The following is a 12,822-nucleotide window of genomic DNA, read 5'->3' on the forward strand; positions in this document are numbered from 1 at the left end:
TATATATATTCAGGTAGTTCTTTTTCAGATAATGATTCGATTTGCATAAGGAGGGAAGACAAAAGTGTGGATAAACATAAAGATCATTAATTTTTCAAGCCCTAAAAATAATACCCACTGAACTCAATATTTATCTATACTTCTGCCTGCCCACTCACACAAATAAAAAAACCTGAAAAATAACTATCTGAAAATGTTTGCCCAATGTTGCATATATGTGTATGCATATACCCAATATCATATGTGTACATATATACACATAATATATTTATGTGTATTATATATATACATATACAAATGTAGATAAAGAATAGAATGGGAGATAGCTAGGTCTCCATAATGATTAATAAAGCTATAAAACCAAGTGCATTTAAATGGAAAAGTGAATTAAGTACTACTACTAATACACAGGAATCTCCTTCATGCCTACGGTGTGTTATCAGTGTGGAAAATAAACTTGAACTATCTTATAACTTATGTTGATATTGCTTTTCTTGTTGTTTTTGAAAGGCCCATACAAAGCCTGATTTCTCCATATATTTCACATATGAGAAGAGAAGACAAGAATTTCCCAAATTGCAAATTTTCCACACATGCACTTAATTTCTTCCTAAAGGCCCAATTTACTGGTAATTCAGTATTCAGACTGGAAAAGGACATGGAAAAGCACAACTGGAGCAACACGAGGGCTGCACCTTAGCCAGTTAAATCCTCCTCAGCAGCAATATAGATAACACAGAACTCAAAAACAGACAGAAAAATCTTCAGTCCGCACTGGGAAGAAAAAATGAAAGAGGCAAAGTGGTCTAAAATAACCTCATAACTAAAAAGCCAGAAACACACATATTACAGTGTATTTAGTGTTGAAGGAGAATAATTCATGCTGATGAAAGTAAGGCGTTCTTTTTTTTTTTTAATTTATTTCCCACAGCAGTCCATAAAACTTACTCATAAGGAAAACTCTCCTTAACTCTGGGTTTTAGAGTCAAACAGATTGTCACACCACATAATGATCTCCCTCTTTGGTCCTGATTAAGTTAATTTTTCTTAAGTACCCACACACAGTAAAATAAAATACATATAATAAAAGCTTAAATAATTAGAAATTGAATTTAAACAGGGTTGGGTCACTTGGTGACATTTGCTCATGACAATTTCAGGCCAATCTTTTCATCTTCAAAGTTTTCATTCCTTTCATTTATAATTTATCTCTATTGTTTGGAAAAGAGCTACCTCTAAAGTGTCATATCAAAATCTCTGACAGTTCTTTTTTTTTTTTCAGATTGGTAAACAATGTAACCTCCATTGAAAATTAACATGAATTAGGTGATTTCCAACAAAACAATGAATATTCTGATCTGTTCTGACTGCTCACAGTGCTTATTAATACCAAAAGACTGCTCTGGCTAGGAGATAATGACATGGTCCACATACCTTAGGTAAAGATGGAATCTGAAAAAGCTGAATTCCCATTCTCTAGATGACTCAGCCAAATGCTTTGGAGTCATTTATATAATGTGGAACTTTTTGTCTATGAAATCTTGTGTTTAAGGGGAGTTATGAAAAAAATTAAAAAATAAAATAAAGGGGAGTTATGTACCTATTTGAAAAGCATGGCCAGCTCATACAAAATCTGCCAAATATGTTACATTTAATCAAAATTATTCACAATTTTTAATATTTGGAAGCCAATCTTTATCTAAGATTCTGGCTATTATTTATGGAATAATTCAATCTGGAACATATCCACTCTGGCCATATTTGGGGGAAAACATGAAACTTCATTACATTATAGTTCCAGCAACACTACTCAAACATATTTCGTGGGTTTATTTTTTTTAAGATTTTATTTATTAATTTGACAGAGAGAGACAGCCAGCGAGAGAGGGAACACAAGCAGGGGGAGTGGGAGAGGAAGAAGCAGCCTCCTAGCGGAGGAGCCTGATGTGGGGCTCGATCCCAGAACGCTGGGATCACGCCCTGAGCTGAAGGCAGACACTTAACGACTGCACCACCCAGGCGCCCCTATTTCGTGGGTTTATATAGAACTACTCACAACAACATGAAAAGTATAAAAATAAATTGAAGTATTGCTTTATAAACTATGCTGAATATGAAAGAAAAATCTCCGTCTCTTTTCAGCTTAATGAACTTAAACTTTTTTTTAGAAGTATTCCAAATTTTAGGGGCGCCTGGGTGGCTCAGTCGTTAAGCATCTGCCTTCAGCTCAGGGCGTGATCCCGGCATTCTGGGATTGAGCCCCACATCAGGCTCCTCTGCTGGGAGCCTGCTTCTTCCTCTCCTACTCCCCCTGCTTGTGTTTCCTCTCTTGCTGGCTGTCTCTCTCTCTCTCAAATAAATAAATAAAATCTTAAAAAAAAAAGTATTCCAAATTTTAAAGATAAGTTTAAAAAATAAAAATAGATTTCAGGTTTCAATTGATGTCCTTTATACATAGCTGTATTATAGAACTGATAACTATATCTATATGTTATTTCCCATTAAACTGTGAGCTCTTCAAAATCAGGCATCAATTTTACTCATCTTCATATCCTCATAGTAAAGCACAAGGCCTTGCCCAATATGTTCAATAAATGTATACTGAATAAGTCAATTAATGAGTGGTCTCTGTTAATTAATGAGCAAAGGCTCCCAGTGCTTGCACATCCTAGAGTAATCCCACAATAGGCAAAAAAAGGATGTCTGAAAATCAGGACTCTTTTCTAAACTGTGTCCATTATGACGGGTAAAATGCACAGACAGGAGTATCAATAGTTCTCAAAGAAAGCTAATCATAGGGATGGGGCAACTGGGTGATGGGTATTAAGGAAGGCATGTGATGTAATGAGTACTGGGTGTTATATGCAACTGATGAATCACTGAGCTCTACCTCTGAAACTAATAATATACTATATGTTAATTAATTGAATTTAAATAAAATTTTAAAAAATAAAATTTAAAAAAAGAAAGCTAATCATTAAAATCATCTTAGCTTAAATTTTTTAATATCAGAAGATTCTGATTCAATAAATCTGATATGGGGTCACAGATGTGTATTATCAAGTTTAATAACCAAAGTTCCATGTGGTGTGAGTGCAGGGCCTCTTAGCATGAACAGCTCTTCAAGATGTCTCATTTCCAGATAATCTACAATTAGAGGCAGCCTTCTCTTTGAAATGCAAAGCTTAAGTCTAAGGAAAGGATGCATATTAAATCATTAAAACAATATGTGCTAAAGATATAGAGATAGATGATAGATGACGGATGCATGGATGGATGGATGGATAGATGATAGATAGATAGATAGATAGATAGATAGATAGATAGATAGATAGATGATAGATTCTACAGCTTTGTTCTGTAAGGCAATTAAGTTACTTGGAAAGAATTTGATCTTCTTGAGACTTGCCTGTAAAGTGTTCTGAGGTGGGTGCAGAGCAGTATTTAGTCTAGGATTAATTTTTCATTGCTACTTAGGCAACGTTCTTCTGAATATTCCACCCTATGCACCATGAGGTACAAAGTTTTCTACTCTGGCTTGTGGGAACACAATCTCTTCCCAGGTTTTGTGATCTCTGTATACTGCTGCTTTGGGGTAGTTCTTTCCCCAGCCTCAGATAGTTTCCTCTTACGCTGAAGACTTGCGGGATGCCATCTGTGAATCACTGGAGCTCTCTCTCTGCAATGCTCTCCACTCTCCAGTATTTGCACCTGAGAATTCTAGTTACCATGGGCTTCCCTTAACTTCCATCTTTGTCTCCTCAACTCAAAAAGACAGTTGGACTCCACCTGGTTCTCCACCTCCGCACAGCAGCCTGGAAACCCTATCCGGGCAGAAAGCTGGGGTGATTGTAGCATTTGCCACATTTGTTTCCCTTCTTTTGGGAACCACGGTCCTTCCTTCCCTCATAGCCGACTATTGTTTCATATATTTCATTTAGCTTTTTAGTTTTTTTCAGTTCTTTTAGTTCTTTAAATTGGTCCTTGTTGCTGCATCTTGGCTAGATACAGCAGTTTGTGATTTTTTTTTCAATACTTGACTTTGGCCAAGTGGTGGGGGACAGTATCCGAGGTTTCCACGTGGCCTTACTTAATATGATGGCTTGACCACCACCAACCCCAGGTGGACTCAGTGTAAGGTTTTCTTCAACTGCCAAATATGTCAATCCTAGTTAAGCATTCAGGTATGGGGTAATGACCAGAGTGAGGCCACAGACCCAAAGGACCCACTGTAAACTAGATATAGTTAAGGACCCTATTTACTGCCTAGCCCCCCTTACCTTGTCACCTCCCTAAAAGAGGAGTCATGGTGACATTTCAGGTCTCCTATGTTCAACAGCCCTAGAAATGTCTGGGTATTCTCCTTTCCTCACTGTATAATCATCTGAGTAAATAACTGTATGAACCTTTTGGGAAGAACTGGGGGAATCATTATAGTATATACTTCATAATGTTGCAGGGCTCTACCTCCCAGAGACTGAACCACCTCTACAGTCAATGCGTACTGGGTCTAAATATTGTTTCTTGCCTAGAAATATTGCAAGACCATGTAATTTTATTGAGCTGACCACCCTCAGCCTCCTGTTCAAACATTCTTGCTTTCTTTCATTTGCTTATTACATTTTATTTATTTATTTTTGACCAATAGAAATTGTACATATTGAAGGTGTTAAAAAACTTGATACGAATTACTTCAGTAGATCGCTTTATGTTAAAGAGCTCAGGAAAACTGGTAGGGTGACAAAAGGGCTGCAAAGGAAACCCAAAGAGAAGATAAAAGGAAAGCACGAACAAATGCAGATGAGAAAACAATTTACCAGAATCCAGGATGGCCCTCAATTTTTTTCTCTGTGATGTTTAAGCTGAATAATGATAATCTTTAGAATAGAGTGACCAAACCAGTGGAGATTCCTGATTTGCTCTATCTTACCATACTAAAATATTAATTCATATTAGCTACATATTGATCAAAGCATAGTAGAGGGAGAGGGAAGCTGTAAATGTCGATAATCCTGTTTCCTCATAAGGACTTGAATTTCATTCAGCATGCTCAGTTAGAGAAGAATGCCATCTCAAAGCTGCATCAGTCACACTAAAGAAGCAGCTAATGTTCATTCAGACTGAGAAGATAAATGAAGAAAGAATGACAAATGTTGGTTTATTAGGATTCTCTTTAAGATTCTTTTCTTCTTCATCAGTGATTCACTATTTTCTCTCCTGATTCTTAGGTCATCTCAATAAGCATTTGAAGAACTTTCACTCAGTAATAAAGGGAAATAATGCCTGAAACCACTTCTCTTAAATCATTGTTGACACTTGAAATTGTACTGAAGCAATTCTCTTTAGCCTCCCTACTTTGTAAAAAAGCTATTCCATACTGAACATGCAATGATATCACAAGGGGCACTTGAAATTTTATGTACCTCAGTTTCCTTTTCTGCAAACTGATAATAAAAATATATTCTATTTAATAATTGTTTTTATACTCCAGGGGGAAGGCAACTTAGAGAATATCTAATTCAGTCCCTCTATTTTGCAGATAAGTAATGTAAATTCATGAAAAATGAAATTTTTTAGGTAAATAATGAAGTTGAATTCATAAAATGAATGTTCTGAAGGCACATACCAAGTTGGAAGCAGAGTGAAGGTAATATTAATGCCAAAGCCACACTCAATTCAAGATACTTTCTTATCTCTGAATTAATTTTATACAGTTTAAGCCAGTTACTGCATACTAATAACCGCAAAGCAATTCTGAGAACAAGAGTCATATTTTAATATAACAGTGAGGCGAGTGATTGCGTTCAGTTAAGGTAATGGCTTTTGTTTTTACGAAATGATGGTAAGACTTGCATGTTAGAAAATAGAAGAGTTATTCGAAAATATGTTTATCAAATTAATTACCAGTATATATCTGGTATAACAGTTTCGGTGGTGGTATATTTTTAGTTTGAATAGCAGTTGTCTAATCTGTGTTTTGGTGTACTTTTATTTACAAAGGCTCCATTTTTTAAAATTATATTTATGATAGAACTTATTTTTTTCTATTGAAAAGTTATTTAGTGAGAAGTAATGATTCCGAAGTTTTGAGTGAAGGCCGGTGTCTTGATTATCAGCTCATCAAATGTCAACATATTAGTTTTAGCAATAAAGTTCTTCAGATTTCAAAAAGATTGGACAGCTCACTGAAATTTTTATCACATTTTATAACAGATGTTGTGACAATCCACTTGATACATTACAGAATATCCACGGGCTGGATAATAGGCACCAATTTAGGTAAAGGCTATAGACGTTTGCGAGATTTAGCATCTTTCATTTAAAGATGTGCTAATGCTCTTACTATGAAGGAAGCTGCACTTTACGAAATTACAAAATGATTTCCCATGAGCCATGCTGGCTCATCTGCTGTAAGTAGAAGCAGCTCCTATGATACATCTTAAAGTTTTCTTTTCTTCTTATGTCAGTGTTCCCAATTGTATAAGCCATGAAGCCCATTACATTCCTTCTTAGATCTCAAGATCAAGGCAGGTATAGAAAGAATCTGGAAGGATTCATTTTTTTTCCCCAAAATGGTAAATTTCTGGGTTTTTAAAAATAATTCTAAAAGTAATGCATGGATGTTTGTTATATGAGGTGAATTTAACCTCATGTAGGATTTAACCCATCTTCAGCCTATTTGCAAGAACTCAAAGGATTAGTTATACCTTGGAGTTGTCCCAAAAGAGGCAAGGGATGCAAAGAAAAATGAGAGCTTTAATAAATACATAAAATTAAAGATAACAAATTATGTGCTCACTTTGGCAATAGATATACTAAAATTGGAACAATACATAGAAAATTAGCACGCCCCCTGTACAAGGACGACACACATAAAGATAATGAAGTATGGCCTTCACCAGTCTTTTCACCCACACCTATACCCTTTGGAATTTCAGATGGACTGCTTGTCCATACTGTTTCAGATATATGAGCCTAGCCAGTAGAAATCCTGGAAACTGGTATAATTTCAAGTCAGCCATCAGGCAGTCAGATGGATTCCTGGGCAAATGATCCATTATTGCCTGGGACTGGTTAGCTTCGGAACAACCCTAAAACCAGTGGCACTCTCCTATCTAAAGAGGGAGTTCAAGGCCTCATTTTCTTCATCACTTAGTGTCAAGACCAAGATACAGGTGGTCCTCAGTGCTAGTAGAAAGGTTTTAGAAATGTTAAAAGTTCTTACTTCTTTGTAAACAGCCTACATTTGAGAGATTCCTCTCATGGTCTTTTCTTTAGGATTGCTTACTGTTCTTATTTTCTAGTCTCTCTGCTCCCACGCATCTGGGGCAATAGGATGAGTTAGCGCTTTCTACAACCAAGGACCAAGACTTCCACTTTTAGAAGACTGAACAGGGATCAGGATGAGAAAAGAGGATATGAAGTGAATGCCTAGGCTTCATGGCATAGTATCCATAGGAATGATATTAAGAAAAGGCAGTGAAAGTAAATTACTCTTTCAAGAAACTGTTAGAGAAACAAGGGCTAGAGATGAGACAGGTAAATTAAAATGTAGAGGATCAAAGTGTAGAAGTGTACTACTCTGTTTTGTCCCTAGAGTAAAGATTACTCAAATGAGAGGGTAAAATTAGTAAGAACAGACAGTTAGAAGATGGAAAATCGGGAGAGCATAATTGATAAACAACTTTCTAGAAGAGCCTATATGGGAACAGACCAAAAGTACAGGTAAAGCAGTCAACCTTAAAATGGAAGAATCTTTCTTCTTCCAAGACTGGGGATAAAAAGGGATATTAAAGGGCACATGGGTGGCTCAGTCTGTTGAGCATCAGACTCTTGATTTTGGCTCAGGTCATGATCTCAGGGTCGTGAGAATAAGCCCCACGTTGGGCTCCATACTGGATGTGGAGCCTGCTTGGGATTCTCACTTTCCCTCTATCTCTCTCCCTTTCTTAAAAAAAAAAAAAAAAGGTGAGAAATTAAACAGAAAAATTGTGAGGCTGAGAAAGGTAAGTATACACAAATTTCCCAATAAAATAAGAATTAAGTTTATCTGCCATATGTGAGACAGGTCTTGAAGACATTAAGGACTTAACAAATATGGAAAAGTTTAGGTGTATTTGCCCTAAGGGAGGTAATAGAGAATAGTCAAGGGACTGAATTAACAGTTTACTAAGCAATAGCAAGAACCTAGAGAGGGCTAGAGAGCTTGAATTTTTAATGCATTTACTCAACATAATCTTGTGACCACTGTTGGATCCTAAGAAGGAGAACTGATGAAGTGATTGATTGGTTGCTTATATTTGGGGCAGGGGGTAGGGGATAAAAGGTCTGGGGCAGAAATTTCTGGGTAATAGCCAAGTGCACAGTTGCATTGGATGACCATTGAATCCATGCTGGGTGAAACAGAATGGGAAAGGATTAGAAAGAAAAAGGAATCAAGTTGCTCGATGACATACTGAAGGCTACAAGCAAGAAAAGCAAAGAGCTGGGAGAAGTGGTAGTAAGGCAAATTTAAATCAAATGAGGATATTTTATTGACAGGCAATATACACATGTCCTGAAGCCAGACATTCAGGGGCCAAATCCTAGCTCTGCCTCACTAACTGTGGGACTGGGGAAAATAGAATTGTTTTTAAGAATCCATGAGTGATGGGGCGCTTGTGTAGCACAGCGGTTAAGCGTCTGCCTTCGTCTCAGGGCATGATCCCGGCCTTCTGGGATCGAGCCCCACATCAGGCTCCTCCGCTGTGAGCCTGCTTCTTCCTCTTCCACTCCCCCTGCTTGTGTTCCCTCTCTCGCTGGCTGTCTCTATCTCTGTGGAATAAATAAATAAAATCTTAAAAAAAAAAAAAAAAGAAGAATCCATGAGTGCATATGTGTATTTAGGTCAGGGTCTCCAATATAGTATCCACTTGATAAATTATAGCTATCACTATGTTCCAGAGTTTACCATTGTAGAAGTAGCATAGCCCCAAATGGTGAAGCATAACTCAAAATGATGAGGTATAATTTCAGATGATGTACAGTTTTGCTGATGGAGAGGCATCACTGAGAATAGATGGCTTTATGTCATCAGAGACCTGAAGGTAAAAGTCAGTGGATTTACAGAAATAATTTATATTCTATCTTCTGGAACTCTACTATCGGTAAATAGGGATGACAGAGAATACATTAATGTTGATAAATGGAGGACTATTTAGGTGGAAAAAAATCTAAATTAAATTACTTTTTCCTTTTCAGATTATTCTTACATTTGGGTTCCTCAAAACCTCAGCATTATATATGTCCACCTGTCAAAAGACACATGCAATTAATTAAAAATGAAAACTTTCACATTTTCGAATTGTCCTACACCACTACTGGAATGCCCTCTTCTGTGCATTGTCCTACAAAGATTTAGGAGAGCTCTGAGCCAAGTCCACTTGCATGATCATGAAGCTCTCTCATTTAAACTGAGATGTGAGTTTGACATGCTTCTTAATAAAATGTTATGATAATTTAATTCCAATTATGGGTTAAGATATACTTTGGATGCATCTCACAAAATTAAAATGGAATTGATAATTAGATTCAGCAAGTCAGCATAGCACCATCTATACATACTGGCATACTAAATATCATTTCATGAGCAGAATGACAAGAGAATCACTTCCAATCAGAACCTCATATGATTTCAATGTCATTTTATTCAGTTGATTAATTGTGTAATGTCCCTTTATGTTTATTCCTCCAACAAATAGTTATCTAGTGTTTATCATGTATACAACATATGCTAGTTGCTACCAGGAATAAGTGATAAAAATTGGGGCCAAGTTCCTACCTTGGAACATACATCTGTGGCAGGGACAGACAAGTATCTATATTAATACTAGAATACAGGCCAGAATGTATGAGTGGAAATACTAAAGAAGGAGCAATTGATTCCACAAATCAAAAGGGGGGTCTGTTTAACGGTTTGCCTCTCTCTCTTTTTTCCCCCATGTTCACCTGTTTTGTTTCTTAAATTCTACGTGAGTGAAATTATATGGTATTTGTCTTTCTCTGTCTCATTTCACTAAACATTATACTCTCTAGCTCTATCCATGTTGTTGCAAATGGCAAGATTTCATTCTTTTTTATGGCTGAATAATAGTTCATTTTGTGTGTGCATGTGTGTGTGTGTGTGTGTGTGTGTGTGTGTATCTCACATCTTTATCCATTCATCTATTGATGGACACTTAGGCTGCTTCATAGTTTGGCTATTCTGAATATTGCTGCAACAAACCTAAGGGTGCATGCACCCACTTGAATCAGTATTTTTGTATTTTGGGGATAAATACTCAGTAGTGCAATTACTAGATCATAGGGCAGTTCTATTTTTAATTTTTTGAGGAACCTCCATACTGTCTTCCAAAGTAGCTGCAACAGTGTGCATTCCCACCAACAGTGCACAGGGGTTTCTTTTTCTCCACATCCCCTCTAACACTTGTGGTTTCTTAGGTTTTTTTATTTTAACCATTCAGATAGGCATGAGGTGATAGCTCATTGTAGTTCTGGTTTGCATTTCCCTGATAATGACTGATGCTGAGCATCTTTTCATGTGTTTGTTGGCCATGTGTATGTCTTCTTTGGAGAAATATCTGTTCATGTCTTCTGCCCAATCTTTATTGGATTACTTGGGGTTTTTTATGTTGAGTTGTATAAATTCTCTATATATTTTGGATATTAACCCTTAATCAAATACATCATTTGCAAATATCTTCTCCCATTCAGTAGGTTGTCTTTTAGTTTTCTTGATAGTTTCCTTTGCTATGCTGAAACTTTTTGTTTTGATGTAGTCCCAATAGTTTATTTTGGCTTTTTCCCCCCTTGCCTCAAAAGATATATCTAGAAAAATGTTGCTATGGCCAATGTCAGAGATCACTGACAGTGCTCTCTTCAAATAGTTCAAAGGTTTCCTGTCTCACATTTAGGTCTTTAATCCATTTTTAGTATATTTTTGTGTATGGTGAAAGAGCGTGGTTCAATTTCATTCTTTTCCATGTATCTGTCCAGTTTTCCCAGCACCATTTATTGGAGAGACTTTTTCTCATTGTGTATTCATTCCTCCTTTGTTGAAGATAAATTGACCATATAATTATGGGCCTATTTCTGGGTTTTTGTTCTATTCCACTGATCTATGTGTCTATTTTTATGCCAGTACCATACTGTTTAATTACTACTGCTTTGCAGTATAACTTGAAAACTGGAATTGTGATACCTCCAGCTTTGTTTTTCTTTTTCAAGATTGCTTTGGCTATTCAAGGTCTTCTGCAGATCCATACAAACTTTAGGATTATTTGTTCTAGTTCTGTGAAAAATGTCATTGGTACTTTGATAGGGATTGCATTAAATCTGTAAACTGCTTTGGACAATATAGACATTTTAACAGTATTTTTTCTTCCAATCCATGAGCAGGGCATGTCTTTCCATTTCTTTTTGTAGGTTTGAGTTTCTTTCATCAGTGTTTTATAGTTTTCAGAGTACAGGTCTTTCATCTCTTTGGTTAAGTTTATTCCTAGGTGTTTTGCTGGTGTTGGTGCAATTGTAAATGGGATTGCTTTCTTAATTTCACTTTCTGCTGCTTCATTGACAGTGTATAGGAATGCAACAGATTTTTGTACATTGATTTTGTATCCTGCAACCTTACTGAATTCATTTATCAGTTCTAGTAGTTTTTTGGTGCAGTATTCAGGTTTTCTATATACAGTATCATGTCATCTGCAAATAGTTTAAGTTTTGCCTCTCTTTTACCAAATTAGATGACTTTTATTCCTTTCTCTTGTCTGATTTCTGTGGCTAGGACTTCCAGTATTATGCTGAATAAAAGTCGAAACCACACTGAGATACCACCTTACTCCAGTTAGAATGGCAAAAATAGACAAGGCAAGAAACAATTGTTGGAGAGGATGTGGAGAAAGGGGATCCCTCCTACATTGTTGGTGGGAATGCAAGTTGGTACAGCCACTCTGGAAAACAGTGTGGAGGTCCCTTAAAAAGTTAAAAATTGAGCTACCCTATGATCCAGCCATTGCACTACTGGGTGTTTACCCCAAAGATACAGACGTAGTGAAGAGAAGGGCCATATGCACCCCAATGTTCATAGCAGCATTGTCCACAATAGCTAAATCGTGGAAGGAGCCGAGATGCCCTTCAACAGATGACTGGATTAAGAAGTTGTGGTCCATATATACAATGGAATATTACTCAGCTATCAGAAAGAACGAGTTCTCAACATTTGCTACAACATGGACGGCACTGGAGGAGACAATGCTAAGTGAAATAAGTCAAGCAGAGAAAGACAACTATCATATGATTTCTCTCATCTATGGAACATAAGAACTAGAATGATCAGTAGGGGAAGAAAGGGATAAAGAAAGGGGGGGTAATCAGAAGGGGGAATGAAACATGAGAGACTATGGACTATGAGAAACAAACTGAGGGCTACAGAGGGGAGGGGGGTGGGGGAATGGGATAGGCCGGTGATGGGTAGTAAGGAGGGCACATATTGCATGATGCACTGGGTGTTATACACAACTAATGAATCATCGAGCCTTACATCGAAAACCGGGGATGTACTGTATGGTGACTAACATAATATAATAAAAAATCATTATAAAAAAAAAAAAAGTCGTGAGAGGAGACATCCTTGTCTTGTTCCTGACCTTAGGGGAAATTTTCTCAATTTTTCACCATTGGGTATGATGTTGGCTGTGGATTTTTCATACAAGGACTTTGTTATGTTGAAGTATGGTCCCTCTAGACCTACTTTGTTGAGGGTTTTTATCATGAGTGGATGTTGTA

General features: G+C 36.8%; 1 long non-coding RNA gene and 1 pseudogene across 1 annotated transcript in view; one reads left to right on the top strand and one right to left on the bottom strand.

The window, feature by feature from the left end:
- LOC103657409 overlaps window positions 1-12,822 on the bottom strand; it is a 260,401-nt gene that overhangs the window by 113,048 nt on the left and 134,531 nt on the right. The window lies entirely within an intron of this gene.
- LOC121105743 lies at window positions 6,796-6,908 on the top strand (annotated as a pseudogene).

Source organism: Ursus maritimus, unplaced genomic scaffold (assembly GCF_017311325.1).
Source record: "Ursus maritimus isolate PB19 unplaced genomic scaffold, ASM1731132v1 scaffold_29, whole genome shotgun sequence".
NCBI classification, from domain to species: Eukaryota; Metazoa; Chordata; class Mammalia; order Carnivora; family Ursidae; genus Ursus; species Ursus maritimus.